The sequence below is a fragment of the Aythya ferina genome (assembly GCF_964211825.1).
Source record: "Aythya ferina genome assembly, chromosome: 3".
NCBI classification, from domain to species: Eukaryota; Metazoa; Chordata; class Aves; order Anseriformes; family Anatidae; genus Aythya; species Aythya ferina.
Genome location: NC_140298.1, coordinates 57,242,044 through 57,261,121, shown reverse-complemented (window position 1 = coordinate 57,261,121; position 19,078 = coordinate 57,242,044). Strand labels below are relative to the sequence as shown.

The window sequence follows — 19,078 nt, the reverse complement described above, 5'->3', positions numbered from 1 at the left end:
TATAGGAAACGTTTTACTTGTGTTTTGTAATATAATAAATAGCTTGAAAAAAGAATGTCATAAATCCAATAATTAAGTGGAAATTTAAACCAGCATTCACAGAAACAGGGACTTCTTTGATTCTTATCTGATATCACCTCCAAATTTAATGTTCATACTCCAAAATAAAGGCATAAGGTTTTACTTAGTTACATGTACACTGAAAACATGATTCTTACTCTAATTTTCAGAAACATCTGAATCACAGCAACTACTAAAGAAGTCTACCATAAGCAGGGATACAACTATATTTAACAGAGCAACCAGCAAATCTGGATAATTGCACAAAGCAAATGCAGTTGTTTGCTGCCTTATTCCTTTACACTGGCACCAGAGCCACATATTTCTGCATCATTCAAATCTTTTTTTTGGGGAAAAAATTGTGTCATTCTCCACCTTGTTCCCCCTCCAGACACTGAAAATGATAATTCTTCTAGGCATGCTCCAAAATATCATACCTGTTGTTTAGCACGAGATCTGTATTCATCATTCAACAAAACTCCTAGAAATTACTGTGATTTAATCTTGGTTGTGTCTGTGCCTGTAGTGCTGAGGGATGCTTTTAGGTTCTGCCTGTGTTTCCTTTGTTCCTTCTCCATGCTAGTCTTGGTCTCATCTCACTTTTCCCCAAGAGCATTTCACAGAAAAAGAAAAAGAAGAAGCTGGGAAAAAAAATAAAATAGTTAAAACTTCAATATGCATCACTGAAGAAGGTGTTTCTGAAAGAGCTGACAGAAGATACATGTCATATTTTCCCTCTTTCTCCTTTCAAAATTTTCAGTAAAATTAAGACCCTTTAATCCCTTATTCTTTTTGTTGGAAAAAAAAAAAAAAAAAAAAAAAAAAAGGAGAGAGAGAGATATTCCTTCTCTAGTAGTTTTTAAAACATCAAAGGAAATGGAAAGGAATGAAAAGAAATGGAAAAGGATTTCTCACAAAGTAGTTCATTATAATACAGGGCAGGCTACGTACTAAAGATACTGTAAATTGATTAACTATCAAAATGATCTATATAAACATCCTCTGCTAGTTTGGAAATTAAATACTTGACCATTGATCTGCCAGCAGTATCCTAGATCTTATATATTCTGCTAGGAATTGCATGATTTAATTTTTGTTATTTGTTTTGTGTTTTCTTACATATGCATTCTAGAAATTTATCACGACAAAAGCCATATAGCAACCATACACTTGAACAGATTACATTCATGAATTTTGAGATCCAAACAGAGGTAAAGTAAGCTTGTATTTCATGCAGATGTGTCCTCCAAGTTAGATTGCTTTCTAGGAAATGCCACATGTTGTTTTTTTCATATAATGTAGGGTTGTCCCTTTGTTAGATATACTGGCAAGCTAAACAGACACCTGTTTTATGCTGCTGCTGAAAAATCTTTTTCCACTGGTCTCAAAAATTCTATTCATATACAAGAACACATATCATCTCTGCCCTCCTCAAATGATGTATTAAGTGTCTACTGTGAGTATGAGTTCTCCTGAACAAAAACACACTAACAGTTGCTGCTAAACTATACTCATGGAAGAGTAAAAATATTGTTTTCCTTGTTCTTTTGTATTTTTATTAATACTGTTGATTTTATATCACTATGCTTTATGTTCTCACCCTTGCAAAATAATTGCGTAGACTTATTCTCAAGATTTCATAGACTGGAAAATCATTTTGTTTAGCCACAACATAACCCTTTTCATATAAGACTGTTCTTACAAGGTCTGCCAAAAAAATCTGATCACAACTATATCTTTTATTTTTCCATTGTATCATGTATTATTTCCAGAGTATCATCCTTTTAGCAATCATTAAGGTTGCATATACTCATGTTGATGATGCTTTAGGGATGCCCAAATTCCCAAAACTCCAGACAAAATGTAAACAGAAGGTTCTGAGCATATTTTGCTTCCAATTATTTGACACTGTGGACTGAAATGAATTACTTTTTCATTCTGAGAAGATGTCTATAGCCTCTGCTAGAAGTGAAGCATGTAGTTAGCTAGCTTCTTGATGTTTTCTCCAGGATTTGTAATTTGTTTACTATTTCGAGAAGCAAATTCCAGAGAAACTTCCAAATGATGTGAACTATCTAGAAGAAAAAAAAATACAAGTAGAGCAATAACATGCAATTTATGCCAGGTTCTCTCTATGAATCCTGTTTATTTTGGATTGACAGATTAAATAAAACTTTAGAAATTAGATAAAAATATATTTATTTTTTACTTTCTGACGGTTTCCTAATTAAGGAAAGGAAGTATCTTCCTTCATAGCAATTTCAGTGCTTCAGGAGGAAAAATGCAAGATATATTTCCTTTATATACATAGGAAATTAGGAATAATGGAATAATGTACCCCCCATGTGAAAAAAAAAAAAAAAACCACTGTATTTTTAATAAACATGGGTGCTATTTCATAAAATATTATATATTCAGTATAATGCCACATACAGAACAGCATTTGAAACGTTGTGAGGTATCAGCTGATATTTCACCTATGTAAATTCCACACATTATCTCTGTTCCAATATTAATCCTCCTCTAACCTATGACTAATATGGTGATGTGGCACATCGCGTACATTTTGCATAGGAGTCATCTGGCTAAAGGTAGGTCCTTAGCTTCCATATCTTCCATGAAGATCTAGCCATTATGCTTAAGGTCACCACAATAATTTATCTCATCAACATGTTTATCTAAAAGAGATCATACAATCCATCACATACACTGATGTTTTCTATATCTCTTCACCAAACATAAAAGGAACTTAATGAATGAATTGGTGACATCAATTGTTGTTTGTTTTTAGTTTGTTTTATCTAATAATAAACATGGACCTCAGTGATATGCAATGATTACTATTATGCTTGTCAATTAAGAAGAGTTAAAGAACACTTCTGGGTGCTGGTATTTAGACTATTGAAGTCTTACAAATGTCTTTAACATTTGATTGACCTGTAACAATTAAAACTCTGAAATATTTAGCAGGCATGGTTTGAGACTTAGCAGTGAATATTCAGTCAGAAAGTTAGATGCTTCTCTGTTTTGGAGCTTGTGAAAATTTAATAGGAATATTATAGGGTCTTGGCAGATCCTGGCCTCAATGACACAATAGTCTCCAGCAATTTGCTAGCACTAAAATTGCAAACAATAGTTAAAAATACAGGGTACTTACTCCTGTGCTACTGATTCTTATTTATTTATTTATTTAGTCAGTTTTAGAGTCACTGGCTTTTAAAACTGATCTTACAGCATCATGAAAATAGTGACAATAGTGCAAACTTTTATTTTATTTGCTTGTTTCTCTGCTTGTAGTCAGTTTTTCTGCCTTCTTCACAAAGCTTTCTAAGTGACTTTAAAGCTGGTTGACCAAAACTAACTATAAAAGCCAACATCAGGACCCATTAACCCGAGATAATGGAACAAATATGTCTCCAAAATTAATTTTCATCCATCTTGTTATATTAGAAAAAAAATATGACGTCTTTTTTTTTTTTTTTTTTTTTTTTTTTTTTTTTGTAATAGCACACATTAAATATTACACTTTTTCCCAAGACTTATTGCTCTTACTGCTAACATCTTATGGTGGTATTACTTTCCTGGGTGGCTGAGCTCCACCACAACTGCGCTCACACTCAAAACAAAAGCAGAAGAAAATATGATGGAAAGAGCTCAAGAGTTGAGATAAGGACAGGGAGATCGTTCAACAATTATTGTCATTGGCAAAACAGACTCAGCAAAGGGATATTAATAAATTTTATTACATACTACTAAAAAGCTAGAGCACACTACAAGAAAAACAAACAAACAAACAAACAAAAACTTCTATTTTAACTTCTTTAACTTATTTCTTAACTTCTATTCACCCTCTTCTATGTTCTTCTCCCAAGTGGCACAGGGGAAAGGAGAATGGGGGCTCCTGTCAGTCTATAGCACTTTGTCTCCATTGCTCCTTCACAGTCACTCCCTTCCCCTGTTCCACGTGGGGTCCCTCCCACAGGATGCCGTACTTCTGACTTGATCCTGCATGGGCTTCCCACTGGCAGGAGCTCTTCAAGAACTGCTCCAAATATGGGTCTGTAAGACATGGTCACTCTGTCAGGAACAAACTGCTCCAACATGTGTTCCCCATGGGTAGAAGTTCCTGCCAGATCACTTTTTAACTGCTCCAACGTGGGTGCCCTATGGGTAGAAGCTCCTGCCAGATCACCTTTTCCTGCATGGGTTCCTCTCCACAGGCTACAGGTCTGTCCCAGAGTCTGCTCCAGTGGGTGCTCTCCATGGGCTGCAGTCTCCTCCAGGTCAGATCCATCTGCTGCACTGTGGATTCACCACGGGCTTCAATCATAAAGATCTGCTCTGCCGTGGGACCCGTGGGCTGCAGGGGGACAACCTGATCTGGTGCCTGGAGCACCTCCTGCCCTCCTTCTGCACTGACCTTGGAGTTTTTTGTTTGTTTGGTTGGTTTGGTTTGGTTTTGTTTGTTTGTTTGTTTTCCCTCTTAAATCTGCTCACACGGAGGCACAAACACCGTTACTTATTGGCATGGCTCTGGCCAGCAGTGGGCCCCCATGGAGCTGGCTAAAACTGGCCTATATCTAACATGGGGCAGCTTCTAGGTTCTTCTCTGAGAGGACACCCCTGCAGCCTCCTACCACTACCAAAAATTTTCCATATAAACCCTATACAAATCTTTGTGCCAAGCTTTTTCTGTTGGGATCCTTCAGAAATCCAAATTACATTTAACATTTTTTTTTTTAATCCACTATTATCTCTATTCTTTTGAACAAATCAAGGTTTAAGCAGTACAATTTCCTTCTACAGAAGCTCTGATGACTTTTGTTGCATTGTGCTCATTTGTGTCTTTTACAAGTCTATTTAAATGTGTTTTCAGATAATTTACCTAATACTAAAGTCATGTTCACTGGTCTATAATTTTCTAGCTCACCCCAAAATATCATTTAAAGATAGTCACAATACTAGCTACCCTAGTATTGTGTCTACTAGCACAATAGTGGAGATTAATGAGAAATGATGTATTTTTGTTTGCAGTTCAGTCAGTTTGACAGAGATTTTCAAAGGTCACTAATGCAGTTAGGTACTAAATCCCATTAACATTTACTGAAAAATGTTCATTGAAATCTTAAAGTTTCTCTGGAAAACTCCTAATTTTCAGTCAAAAGTGCTCCTTGACGGCTATAATTTCATCCTAGTTACACAATGATATGAATTCACAGTTTAGCATAACACCTTTCTTTTCATCCAGTATCACCTTGGCTACATCAGCAATGAAGTGTAACTCAGAACTCACAATTTCCTCTTTGTGTAAAGCCTAATGTGGCAATAGCATTTGGTATGATGAGTTTAACCTTACTCTGAACCAGCCAGGGACTTAGACACTTTTGTTTCACACTAATTATTCCATTCTATTCAATATACCTTTAAATGTTGTTAACTTTGTTAATTTTTTGCATATTTCTCCACCTTACTCATTAAGGATTTGTTCCATCCATTGAAGTTTGTTGTTTCCTGTTCATTGTTACCATGTCTACCTGAATTTATCATGGCAGTTTTAACCTATTGCCTTCCAGGGATTGCTTTTCATTTAATGCTTCTATAAATTGACTTAAATTCAGAAGCTTTGGACTTGACCTATGAAAAATAAGTTCCTATTCCACTGTATGTTTTTAAAAGCCCTTATCATCTAAGTTCGCTTACCTATAGTATCTTTTATAAAGAAGCCAAGAGATACTTGAACATTATATTAAGGGATCTTACAAGCCTGTGTTGAATAATAATATACAGTGGTAAGATTGGGACAGCTTTTAATCTAGCTATTTACAGCTTAGAAAAGAAAAAAAAAAAAAGTTTTAAATTTCACCCCCAAAGCACCTCACTTCTTCAGAACAGTTCAAAATCATTTGGAGAAATGGCACAGACAGTTCTATGTGACCACTACAGCTATAAGACAAAGAAAATGCTGATGAGCGTGTATCACAGGAGTGGATGTTGAAGTTAACTTTGGCATCCCTAAAGCCACATAAGGAAAACCTGTTTAGGTTTTCTTACAATAAACCAGAGCATAAAATTTGACATAAAATAATCGTTATCCCTGATGGCCATTCATAAATAATACTGAAAAAGTATAACTTCTAGATCTCAAACTACAAAGACAAAACTAAAACTGGAAAATATATATTTTTGTTTTGATTTGTTTATTTTAAGCTCTGATACTCAAATTCTAAAATGTCATATGTAGAGAGTAGGAAGAACTGGTTTTAATATTGTACCCACTATGCTGTACAATAAGCAATGTTCAAAACACAAAGTGATATTCTTTGAAATAACGCTATAAATTTGATGGCTATGTAACAAAAAATCATACAATATTAGGTTGCTTTCTGTAAGTGACTCTTTGACTCCTTGCAGTCCAATAATATTATATTTGAGTGGTAGCTTGTTTGGGAAATGATTATTATTATCACATGTCTGGGTAAAGCAGTGTATTTTTTTCTATAATTGAAATCTAGTTTGATAGGGTGGGAAAAAGAAGGATCAGGATTTTTATTTTTTAGTCAGAAATAAATAACAAGTTCTCCTGAATGATAGGGAAGATACTGTCAGTATCTGTCTGATTTCTGTCAGTATTCTCAGCAAGAACTGACTGATCTACAAAATAATATTTGGCCACAGAATTACTACTAAGTGGTCAAACATTCCTAACATGGAATGTTTCCAAGAGATTTCTCAGAAGCTTCAGTGTCTCTGTATAGATATGTTTTTGACCAAATTTTGATTTTTTTTTTCCATTTTGTTTCATAATGCAGTCAGAAGTAACCCTGTAGATACTTACTGGTTTCAGTAGAAAAGGAAGAAAAAAATAGTCAAAGTAACTTTTCCTGTTTGCTGTAATAACATGGCTTGAAGGAATCTACTGTATTTGCAGGTGTTTGGCTGAAAAAATCTGTCCCACATTTATCAATATTGCATGTTAGAAAGCTAAAATCTACTGAAGTCAGAAGGATGTGGTTTATTTATTTATTTATTTTACGTGGAATTGAATAAAAAACAGGATTGGGATCTTATCAAGACAGAAAAAAAAATGTAAGGGAGAAAATATGCCATCTCTAGGATTAGAGGTTTTACTGAGAGGTTAGGTTTTAAATTTCTCTGTTTGTGTGACATCCTTTTGTATATTTTAAAGTTGAACATGAAAAACTGAGGCATAGCAATTGTCAAATTTAAATCACTTAAGAATGAACATATAAAACATTTTTTTCATGTTGTTTTATGCTTCTTGCCAAAAAAATTGTGATTTAGCCTATAACCATCATGTACGGTATTATAATACTGACTTTTTCTTCCCCCCAAGAATCGTGATTTTTAACATTTACAGATCTAAATACTACAGAACGGCTTTTCTTAAAGTAAATGAAGCTTCTAGTGTTAGGGATTTAGAGATGTGAGATTCAAAATAAATCTTTGTACTCTCTATGTTGTTTTTTTTTTTTTTTTTTAATTTATGCTTGTTCTGCTCCAACAGGAGAGTATTTTAATTCTGTGCTAAAGAAAAAAAAGGAGATACTCAAAAGAAAAAAAATAAATCACATGCATTTGTTACTGCTGAAATGAAGGCTTAAATAAGGACAAAGCAGTAAAAAAAAAAATGGAATGTTAAAATCTTAATTCTCCGCATCAGCTTCCCAATCTTTATGTTAAATATTGGTTGTGGAAGCCAAAGCAAATATACATCTATTTTGCATTGCAAAATTACTTAAAACGTTGTACAGAATATTTAATCTGTTTTGTACAGACAGAATGTCAATCACCTTAATATCTATGTGCTGTTCTAATGTCTACGAGTACTGAAAATCTGTGGTATAATGTTTAGTCTACCTTCTCTTCCAAAATAGTAAAGATACTGACTTACTGCTCTGTCGTAAATGTTCTGTGTGACCATTAACATGCTGTTATCTAGAATGCTATTTTTTTTTTTTTCCCATGCTTTTTCTATCTTCTTTCAGTTGACAGCACTTTGGCACATGAACTGACCTCTTAATGGATATGCAGAATCATGTGGATCACCATCACAAGTGGCTCAACAAACTCAGTTTCTTCACAAATTTGTCAAACGTGCATAATGATAAATTAAAGCCTCACTTTTTTCTGCAAATTTCTGCCACCCTAGATTTTGATCTCAGGTCACCTTTTCAAACTTATTGTATTAAAAATACTTGTGCATTTAGAATCTGCTAAAACAGATCCTCTTCTAAAAAAATAATAATAATAATGAAAAAAAATAAGAATTATTCAGTGTTTCAATACATGGGTTATCAACAGATTTTTCTTAAAAGCACTTACATTTGATAAAAATGTTGATTTTATGTCTCTGAAAATCAGAGCTATAAAAATAAAATTGAATTTAGAATAGAATTGAAATCACAGATTAATTTATGCTTTAGAACTTTATTTGTTTAATGCAATGAGAAGAACCATTTCAGGATCTCTCAGTCACCAGAACAAAGTAAATTTGGAAGTTGGTGGAATCATTTGATCTATACAGATATCTGTCTTACTTAGATCAGCTTTTCAGCGGTAATGAAGAAGATCATTAAAATTGTCTGTTCTCTGTAAGCTCTTTATGGCTCTGATTAAGAGACTTGGGAGCATTATGCTATGCTTGAGGGGGTAAAATGACTCTTTGTTGCAATAGTCTTATTAATTAAGCCTGCTAGAAATCTTGGAGTCTTTTACTGTATCCAGATTGTTTGTAAATACTGTAATTTATGTGAATGTGTATATATTTTAATGTAAACATTATTTTCTTTCTCCCCTTTAATCCTAAAATAGGTTTTGCTTCTGGGAAATAGAAAGCGAAAATAGAAAGTCCAGATTTCTGGTTCAATAAACTGTTTAGATAAGTTTATGCAAACTATCCTTCCTCAGCTGTTTGAATTTGGAACACTGATTTGAAACTTCTTGTAGACAAACTGTGTACATTTCCTGTTTGTGGAAAGTCAGACTCAGAAATCTGAAAGTTTACATATTTTAAATATTTTCCACCATCTTTCATACATATATAGTTACAGATTCTCATATAGAAAATCATATGACAGCTAAGGCTGAGGAGTTTAAAATTTATTTTATTTTGCCAAAATTTCAATTTAAACTGAAAAACTGTAGAAATAGACTAACTTTAATATGAATTAAATTTCTCACCAAACTGAAAGACTCATTCAAAAAAAAGTTTCTTAAAGCCTAGGGTCTGGGTACTTGAATAGGATACAGAAAGGCAAAGTTGAAGTCTTGGAGTCTGCCCAGAAATCTAAATTGCAGTACCTTTCATATTTTCCAGATCTGGCTGTGGAGAGGTAAACCATTTCAAATATTTTCTGTTAAAACTTGCTGTATGTGTAATTATAGCAGGATCCATACTGAATCTAACTCTTGCAGGTCATTGAGCTTTCAAAGAAAGAGTAATGGGCAATTTTGTCACTGATGAGGGCAAAACTGGTAGTTTCTTTCTTTCTTTCTTCTTTCTTTCTTTCTTTCTTTCTTTCTTTCTTTCTTTCTTTCTTTCTTTCTTTCTTTCTTTCTTTCTTTCTTTCTTTCTTTCTTTCTTTCTTTCTTTCTTTCTTTCTTTCTTTTTGTTGGTCTGTTTTGGTTTTTGAGTGTGATTTTTTTTTCCTATTCTGAAAGCATTCATTGAATGGGAGAGTCTAGTGACATCATTGAATGGGAGAGTCTAGTGACAATGTGTTAGTCTCTATAATAAAACAGAATACTATCCTGGTAGTAATTTTAAATTTAAATTATTTTCCTCCATGTCAAATTAGGACCCATTTGTGGAAATATGGGCTAAATTTGTTCATGGAAAATTCTCCTTTGAAATAATGATGTGTATCCCATAAAGTAAAGACAGCCAAACAAGGAAAAACACTATGTCAGATGTCAGATGAGAGATTGTGTGGATAATTGGCGCAGCATCATTTTCAAAAATATGTTTATCTATAGTGTAAATAATAGCATAGGTAATAGAAACATTCTTAAAGCATTTATTGTTGTTATGTATCTAAAGTGTTTAAGTTGCTGTGATTTCATTCCCACAGGCTGGCAAACTTATGTGCACTCTAAGCCTCACATATATAAATAAAGTGCTATAAAATGCCAAAGGGTAAATCTCAAGCAGGTGTCTAAGTCTGTAACTAAAACAGTAGGCTTGTAATAATATTTCCATATTTTTTCCTCTTCCTTTTTTTAAAAAAAGCAATACGCATTAGTAACTATTTTAAATTTCACTGGAAGTGGAAAAACTTTAGGCCTCTCAGGGAATTCAGAAATTAAACCCTGGGAAAAAAAAAAAAAAAAAAAAAAAACAGAGAGAGAGAGAGAGAGAAAGAGGAAAAAACAAGCAAACAAACAAAAAACTTAGGCATGCCATTGGCATCTGGTACTGGCCAAAGATCAAGAGATCAGTTCAAGGTATTTTGCTCAATGGCACAGTCAGTGTATATATCTGATATATAAAACATTTTAGCAATTATTTTTATTGAGTTCTACATATAATTTTGCCTGGAATATTATGGTTTTGTGTGTTTGATTGTTTACTACTGTAAATAGAAAATTCTAGAGAATTTCTGTCTTTTGTAGGAACTTGATGTCTTAGAAGTTCTTTGCATAAATGAGGAGCTAGTAGGGAGATAGCGGAAGAAAGAAGCCTAGATGAGCGAATGAACTAAGAGGACTTCTGAAAGGACTTGCCACTTCACTGTTTCCTGGGAGACAGTGTGTCAGTAGCTGGGTGTTGTTTAGGGCCCAATATCTATCTATCTATCTATCTATCTATCTATCTATCTATCTATCTATCTATCTATCATCTATCTATCTATCTATATATCTATCTTATTTATTTTTGATTAGGTAGCCTGATTTACGATTTTCATTGCTGAAGGTCTGCTTTGTTGATTGAAGGAAGCCCTGCCCTGATCAGCTTGATGCTTCTGCTCATATTTAACAGTAAAGAAAATACCAATTCTCATGTCTCTTCTACTTGAGAAGTGCCACCTAGGTGCCAGTTAAAAAAAGCATTTCTTGCCTTCATCAGTCTTAATCCAATTTAGGTTTGGAATGCCCATTCTTTACTCATTCTTTTGGAAGATGCATCATTTTGTCTGCTTCTCTTTTAAATAAAATATAAATATATAAATAAATAAATGAAAACATTCCACCAGAGCTAGTTTGCTACAAGACACATCTCCTCAGACGAGTGTCTTGGCGCAACTGCCCTTCCTCTTTTTCCTCTGCCTCTTGTCCAGCTGCTGCCAGTCACTTTTTCCTCCCAGTTTTTCTCCAAAATTTTCCAATAGAAAGGCTGCTCCAATGATAGAAGTCTGCTTCTGATTAATACTCTGTTGTGTGTCCAATATGATTATCATGACCAAAGCAGAACTGAGGTAGAGAAAGGAAACAGATAATAGGGTCTCTTACCTTTTTTTCACCAACACTTTACCTTTCAGTAGAGGTATCTTTTTTGCACTGGAGATAAATCTGAAATTAACAAGAAATACTGGTATTAAAATCAGCTATTCAAACTAAGTTACTGACTGTTTCCTATCTGTATATAGAGTCACCTTTTAACTAGATACAAATCAAAGTGATTTTTGCATATACTGAGCATTATAAGGACAATGTTTTGTATTTTGTCTTTCCACTTTTGTCTTACAAACAGTATGTAATAATTACTGTTGTTAATTTACATATTTTATTTTAAATATGATACTTTCTTCATGTTAAAAAAGAACAACTGTTACTTACAGTATAATCCCTTTAATTAGAAACAGAGCTAATTCACAGGAAGGTGATCTATGGTCAAATCCTCATGAAAGTCATCCTTTAATGTAGTTCAGTTCAGGTGCTTTTCAACTAAAATTTGTTCTTTAACTATAATTTGCAAGAATGATTCTAGAACTGTTCAAGGCCAGGTTGGATGGGGCTCTGAGCAACCTGGTCTAATGGGAGGTGTCCCTGCCCATGCCAAAGAGGTCCTACCCAAGGTCCTACCCAAGCCATTCTGCAATATGTTAAACCGGTGTTTCTGTCTGCCCCCAACTTGTCTTGCTTCCTGGCTAAGGGTAACAAGGCAGGGCCCTGGCCCACAGCTCTTGGTACATACTGGATTTCTTTTCCAAAGTTACTTTGCATACCATTTGCAAGGTATTTTATGGTACACCTTTGGAAACTAAAAGCAGTGGGATAGGTGCTGGCTGTTGGGGCCCTGCCTTTCTGTCCTCCAAGAAGCTCCTTCCATTATCTCCTCAAATATCCATAAAATGAAAGTAAATTTGGGAAAAAAAGCCTTACATATTCTAACACAAGAAAAGCATTTGCAGACTATATGCAAATTTCTGTTAAAAAACAAACAAACAAACAAACAAAAAAAAACACACCAGTCTACAGGCTGTGCAATATGTTTGTCTTTATTTAAAACACTTTATTTAAAACAGAATTCTGTGACCAGGGGCACAGAGTGCATTTTTCAGTTAGCAGCTTTAATTCACTGAAGTCAGAGCTAATAGCACCATCTTTTGTGACATCTTGCATTGTTTGCACCTTTCCTCATAATAACATGCACTTCAGCGATTGTCTTAGTCATTTGGAGAGCCAAACTCATGTTTAAACTTTAAAAAACATGAGATGTATGTATTTTATTAATATCTCTACTTCTTTTTTGTAGAATTATGATTAAAAGAAAGCTAATGCATGTTCTCTGGCAAATTTTGCTTCTTCTGTGTTTTTGTTTTGTTTTGTTTTTGTTTTTGTTTTTTTTTTGTCTGACATTTTGGCTTTTGGAACCATCCTTCACCCTGTGAGTGAGAGTCATAAATCTTACAATTAATTTTAAATCCCCAACACTGACATCTATTAAGTCTCTCTATTTGAGAAATGATCTGGCAGTTTGGAAGTGTAAAAGAAAGAAAAATAAATGTGTCTCATTCCGAAGATTTCAACAGTCCTTCAGAAAGACTTCTGCTTTCAGCACTGGATTAATTGTATAAGACCTCAAATACTTCCCATTTGTGAAATCAGTGGTGTTCCTTCAATGATTACCTAATATTCTACTCTAGTATGATTCTCACAATGCTGCTTATGTCAGAAATGTTTATATACTAGCTTTTATTAGACAAAGTCCAAAGAGTCAAAGAAAAGTAGAAAAAGCATCTTCACTGACACTAAAATATAAGCATCTGTTCGGCCATTGGCAAAAACTCTCAAGGACTGTAAAAGAAATTACAAGTTTGTCATGAAAGTTAAATGACAATGTCCAAGAATACAACACCCCACCATCCCCACCCCCTGTAAAATTAATTTTGTAACCTAAAAAAGGAATAAGCAGAGGGCAAAATCATAATGAAATCTGTGAATAGGTGATGATTTTCTTGAATACAGACAACCTGAGAGAAGACTAGCCTGAAATGCAGATTGTTTCATAAAACCAGGTTGCTGAGAACTTTTCATATGCGTTTACTTGTTTAATGAACAATCTCTAAAACAGTAAATCAGTTCAATTGTTATCCAGTACTATGTAATAGAGTAGGTATATTCAATACAAAATTCTTCTTCCTTTGTTAAGACACAATGACAGAATTATGTAATAATATTTTATTTGTAATCATATTTTTATTGTCACTTCTCTAGTTTTATTGTAGACCAGAAATTTCATGTACTGAATACTCTCTCAAATTTAAGGAAGGTTAATTTAAGGAAGGAAGGAAAGAAGGAATAAAATTGACAACAGTCTTTGAACGTACATACCACTTTACAAAGCTTGAACGTTTTAAGGTGACACAAGAAGTACCAAACCAATGATTCATTTGTAAATGATAATTCTCTTAAGACCAAATTACTGTGTGAATGTCGCATGTGTTTTCCTTATAAATTATACATTGAGAGCTTTAATCTTTTTCTTTTTTTTTTCTTTTTTTTTTCTTCTTCTTTCTTTCTATAATGGGGAGGTCTTGTTTTTTCCATTTTTTTCTTTTCTTTCTTTCTTTCTTTCTTTCTTTTTTTTTTTTTTTTTTTTTTTTTTTTTTTTTTTTTTTACCATGATAACATGATAACCTTCTAACATCAGATGGAGCAGCCTTCCTCTTTATGTCAATATATAATCTCCAGCAAACAATAATGACTCAGAAAGCTGTTACACATGAGTCAGGATGGAAAGCTAAGTTCAAAATAAGTATTCTTTGCTCATTGTCTTTAGCTACAGAAAAATCCTCAGCTTCTGTGGTTCTGTGAGACCAGAGGAGGTGCCTGGAGTATGGTTCCTACTGATATTAACTTTCTCATTTGCACCAATGGCCTCTAGGTATATAGAAACTGTATGGTTTCTGAGAAGTCAGCTGGCTTCTATTATATAAACTGGCAGGGACTATTTAAAGCCAACATTTTAAAGACTGTGTCAGGAAAATGTATTTTTTATCTTGTTATAATTTACAAAATTCTAAATTAATGTCATGTAGTAAATAAGGAAAAAAATATCAAAATGATCAAAATTTTGTTGCAACTATGCTTTGATAAGGTCAATTTTATTTCAATTTTTTTCCTTTTTATTTCTTTAAAAAAATAAATTAAAAATTGAGGTTCTATATGAGAACTAATTTTCAGATGAATGATGAACTTTTTTTTTTTTTTTGAAATTTACAAATAGTATTTTTTTGAAAGCTTCAGAATTCCTTCCTCTTACAATACTCAAAGTACAATATTTGTCAAAACCAATCCTTTCCCCACAAAAAAGAAACAAACAAGCAAATAGATATAGTTTGGGAAAATTGAGATTGACAGAGTAAAGCAGGTAAACATAGTTGATCCTTCCTCTCTGATCAGTCTTGGTGAGACATACCTAAAGTGCTGAGCTCAGTTTTGGGCTTCCCTAAATCAAAAATCATGGAAATACTGGAGCTAATCCACTGAAAGGTGACAAAGGTTATTAAGGGCTTGGAGCATCTGTCATAGAAGTGATGACAGTGTTCAACTTGGAGCAGAAAAAGGCCCAGAGTCATCTTATCGGTGTGTATATGTATTTCAACCTCAGTGACTCTGGGATTCTGTGAATTGATCATTGTTTCACAAATCGGTATGCAAATATTCTGCTAACGTATGTAGTTAGATAAAAAAGTTATTCCTAAGTGGGAATACAGTGCTCTTTGGATAAAGAATTTGATTAAAAAATAATAAAAATAATAATAAAAGTCCTTTTACTTCTATTTGTATTTATCTATAATCAAAAACAATATCAAAATTCTGTTTGCTTGTTTGTTTCCCTCAATACATAGCACAGCATATAAAGTCATTTGTTGTTGTTGTTTTTGTTTTGTTTGTCTGTTTATTCCAGTATTTATCAGCCAGCTGAATTTCTTCTCTCCGAGATTCCAGACAGAGTTTGGCAACCTTTAACTCTGTAGTACTGCTCTGGTGCTGAACCATACTTCTGTGTCAACAGAAGTTCAAATTATTCTTTCATCTACCTAGTCCTGCTCTCTTCATACTATTTTTTTTTCCCCTTTGTGATATAAGTATTTTAAACTGAGCTGTTAAATTCTTATCTTGGATCAAAAACCATAACTATTTTCCTGAAAAGTCATAAAGGTTATTAAAGTCATTTATTGATTCATTAATTACTAGTGATGCAGTATTTTCATCTCATCTGTGTCTCCTTCAGCATTCTCCTAGAAATGAAAGCAGAACAGGATTTATAAGATCTATAATGATATATAGTTATGTTATCACTGCAATGTAATTATAACTGTTTTCATCTAGAGGTCTTATCCTTGTAATTAAGCATATGAGGTGTAGAAGAGATCTCCCAGAAACATTACCTTAGTTGGGACTTTGAATATTCCACCCAAAAATTATTATCTTAGGATAGGATATATCACCCTTTGGAGATTTCCATCTCTTTACTTTGGCGATTAAGACGATATTCTCTTTACTGATTATATCAGCTTAGAAAGTTATCTAATCTTATTAGACAAATTCTACGAAGACTCCCATAACATGCATACCATTTATGTCAACAAGCTGCCAATGAGATTGAGAATTTGGTAGACAGAAGCCACTGGGCTTATTATATGTTTCTTGTTAGTTTTTAACTCTGTCCTATGGCCACATTTTACAGAAGAGCTTCTGAAAAAGTCATTAGCAGTTATTTAACATTGGTATCAGACCAGTGCAGATACAGTCTGTTTTGAGTATATTAAGTGCAATTTATATCCAATTTTTACTTCTTGAATAAAATCATGACCCTGTAGGAGCTTTATTTCTCCTCACCTATTATCTGTTTCTAGATCAGGGCCATTCCTGAGTACAGAGTTCTTCCGAGTTTTTTTCCTCTTCAGTTTCCTGGAACTATACTATATTTCTGAATGTGCTCAGAAGTAGAAATCTGTATCTCAAATCTAGCTTCAGAATGTGGATTCAAAGTCTTCTGGTATTTGTACTGACATATTCCTCGCTATACATGTATACATATATATATATATGTTTAACACTTTATTTTAGTAAGAAATTTCACTGGAACCTTCATTCATTCGAATTCATTGAACTATTCTGGCATTCACTAAGTCTGTGAATTAGTGAATCACTCCAGATTTGACCCTTATTTATTCTGAACAACATTAAAAGCTGCTGAACAGAAATTCAGATTGTAAGCTTTGCTTATTCATATACTGCTAGTCAGCAAAGACACATTATAGTATTTCCACTAATTTTATGACTGTAATATTTCAAAGAGAAATTAAGGAACAAATCTATTATGCCTTTCTGGTAAATATATTGGCCTCAGAATGAGTTCATATGGCACTCAGGAAGCTTTCTGCATTGTGAATGTTTTCAACAGTTCTCATCATTCATTTGATCTTACAAATCTTGCAACTTATTGGACTGGAAGCTATTATTTGGGAAAAAAAAAAAAAAAAAAAAAAAGTCACAAATAGTGTTTTTCTTCATTCTGTGATAAAGCCAGTACTGAAGTGGTTGACATTTACTCTCAAGATTAAAAGCCAACTATCTTTAACACTTCCCAATATGGCTTGAAACACACAGTGTCTTGATTTCTTTCTCTGCTTAACATAAATTGGGCTCAGCGTCCAGATAGTTTAAACACCTATCTATGTCTCTAGAGATGTTATTTTTTTTCTGGTTCAGACTCAAGACAAAAGTTGCTTCCCCATCACCATCCCAGTGAAGAAGTCACACGTGTCTGGACATCGCAAGCTGACTCTGCATGTGTTCAGTTGAACAGAAATTACTGTTCCTTATCAGGATACCTTAATGGGCTAAGCTAAATGAATACTCCACATGTAAATACCTTGCACTCAAATGACATATTTTTTTTTTCTTTCTCATAATGGCACTTAAAGCTTTCTTAAACATCTATACAGGAGAACAGCAAAATGTGTCTGCATAGTAGCAGTGATCTTTAACTAAAGGTTGAGGAAGAAACCACTGAAAACCTGGATGGAACGAGTTGCCCAGGGAGGTGGTGGAGTCACTGTCCCTGGGGGTGTTTAAGGAAAGGTTGGATGTGGTGCTTAGAGACATGGTTAGAGACATGGGTGCTATTGATGGTAGGGGGATGGTTGGACCAGATGATCTTTTCCAACCTTAATGAATCTATGATGAAAGGCATGGGAAATGCGTTGCATATTAGATTCTGTCCCTACTGCTGTATTAACAGAAGCTATCATTCAGTTGGGAAAAAATAAAAGGCTTTGATCTTGCAGTGACTTCCTGACACGTTTGAAAATATATCCTTTATTTGTCTTTGTGTTTCTCACAAAAATACAACAGACCAAAATTGTAGTGTTCTTATTGATTTTTTGCTGTTTGACAGAACTGCTGAGTTTCAGTTGCCTTTCACATATACCTTCAATTAATCATTCAGGTAGATGTTGTCCAGCTGAACATAACCTTACACCACTACATTTGTTCACTATTTCCTGCCATATGACAGCATTTATCTGATTAGTAGTAAGAACAGGTATAGACCTCAGTGATAATAAAGACAATCCTGAAGAGGATTAACTGCTCTATATACAGTAGTGTTAGATGACATAACTAGCATCCAGCTCTATTTCATTAGCATTTCTATTCAAAGCATACTGATTAGATGCTTCTCTTAGCAACTGCATAAGCTACATTCTCTATGTGAATTGCTCTGTGCTGTACCATCATGTTAATTATTACAGACACTTCTTTACATTACCATGAAAAAGACAAAGTTTTCAGTGCAACTTTACCACCAGCTAGGTATAAATATGCTCAGCTGTCTCATCCAATATTATCAAGTAAGGAGACAATTTGAAATGACAGAAAAAAAGTTTGGCATATATGGATAAAGTGGAAGGCCATGATGAGGCCTGTGGTGGGAGCAGAAATCATTTGAGTAACCTCTTCTGTCACAATCCACAGAATCCCTCCAGCCCATAGTCAAGGAATCAGTAGACACAAAGCTTCAAATCTTACTCATATGCCCTATCAACCCCTTGGTGGTGGCAAGAATTTGAGTCAGACTGCTCAAGAGGATTGCATTTGAAAATGTTAATGTGTCTAAAAAGATCAAACCAAGTTTCTCAATGGATGTCTTGGCCTTCTGAACCCTAAGATGTTATTCTGAATTCCTATTCAAATAATGCAACTCTTCCTCTGCCAAATTAGCTTTGGGTTTGGGCCTTTTTCCAACTCATACAGAGCATATGAGAATATATTAATTATTTGTTGGCTAACATGCTTATTACATAGGTAAATTTCCTAACAGGTAAGATCTATGTATTAGCAGGCAGTAGTTTGAGTCTCTGCTCAGACGTTCTGCTCAGACGTTCTGCTCAGACGTTTGAGACGCTGCTCAGATGTCTTTTAGGTGGGGAAGGAATGTCAGCCCACAAACAAAGCTCTACTTGAGTTCTGTGTTTTGGTTCTCTAAATTGCTGTTTTGTTCTTTTTTTTTTTTTTTTCCCTCAACATTTTATATTGTTTCACA

General features: G+C 34.0%; 1 protein-coding gene and 1 long non-coding RNA gene across 2 annotated transcripts in view; both read right to left on the bottom strand.

Moving 5' to 3' along the window:
• Nucleotides 1–19,078, bottom strand: part of LOC311435174 (uncharacterized protein) — a 295,217-nt gene that overhangs the window by 118,911 nt on the left and 157,228 nt on the right. The gene's annotated exons all lie outside the window — the stretch shown is intronic.
• Nucleotides 1–19,078, bottom strand: part of LOC311434505 — a 79,861-nt gene that overhangs the window by 12,662 nt on the left and 48,121 nt on the right. Inside the window, exon 2 of the long non-coding RNA XR_014691541.1 lies at nt 498–701. This is a non-coding gene — a long non-coding RNA (uncharacterized lncRNA). The remainder of the gene's footprint in view (nt 1–497; nt 702–19,078) is intronic.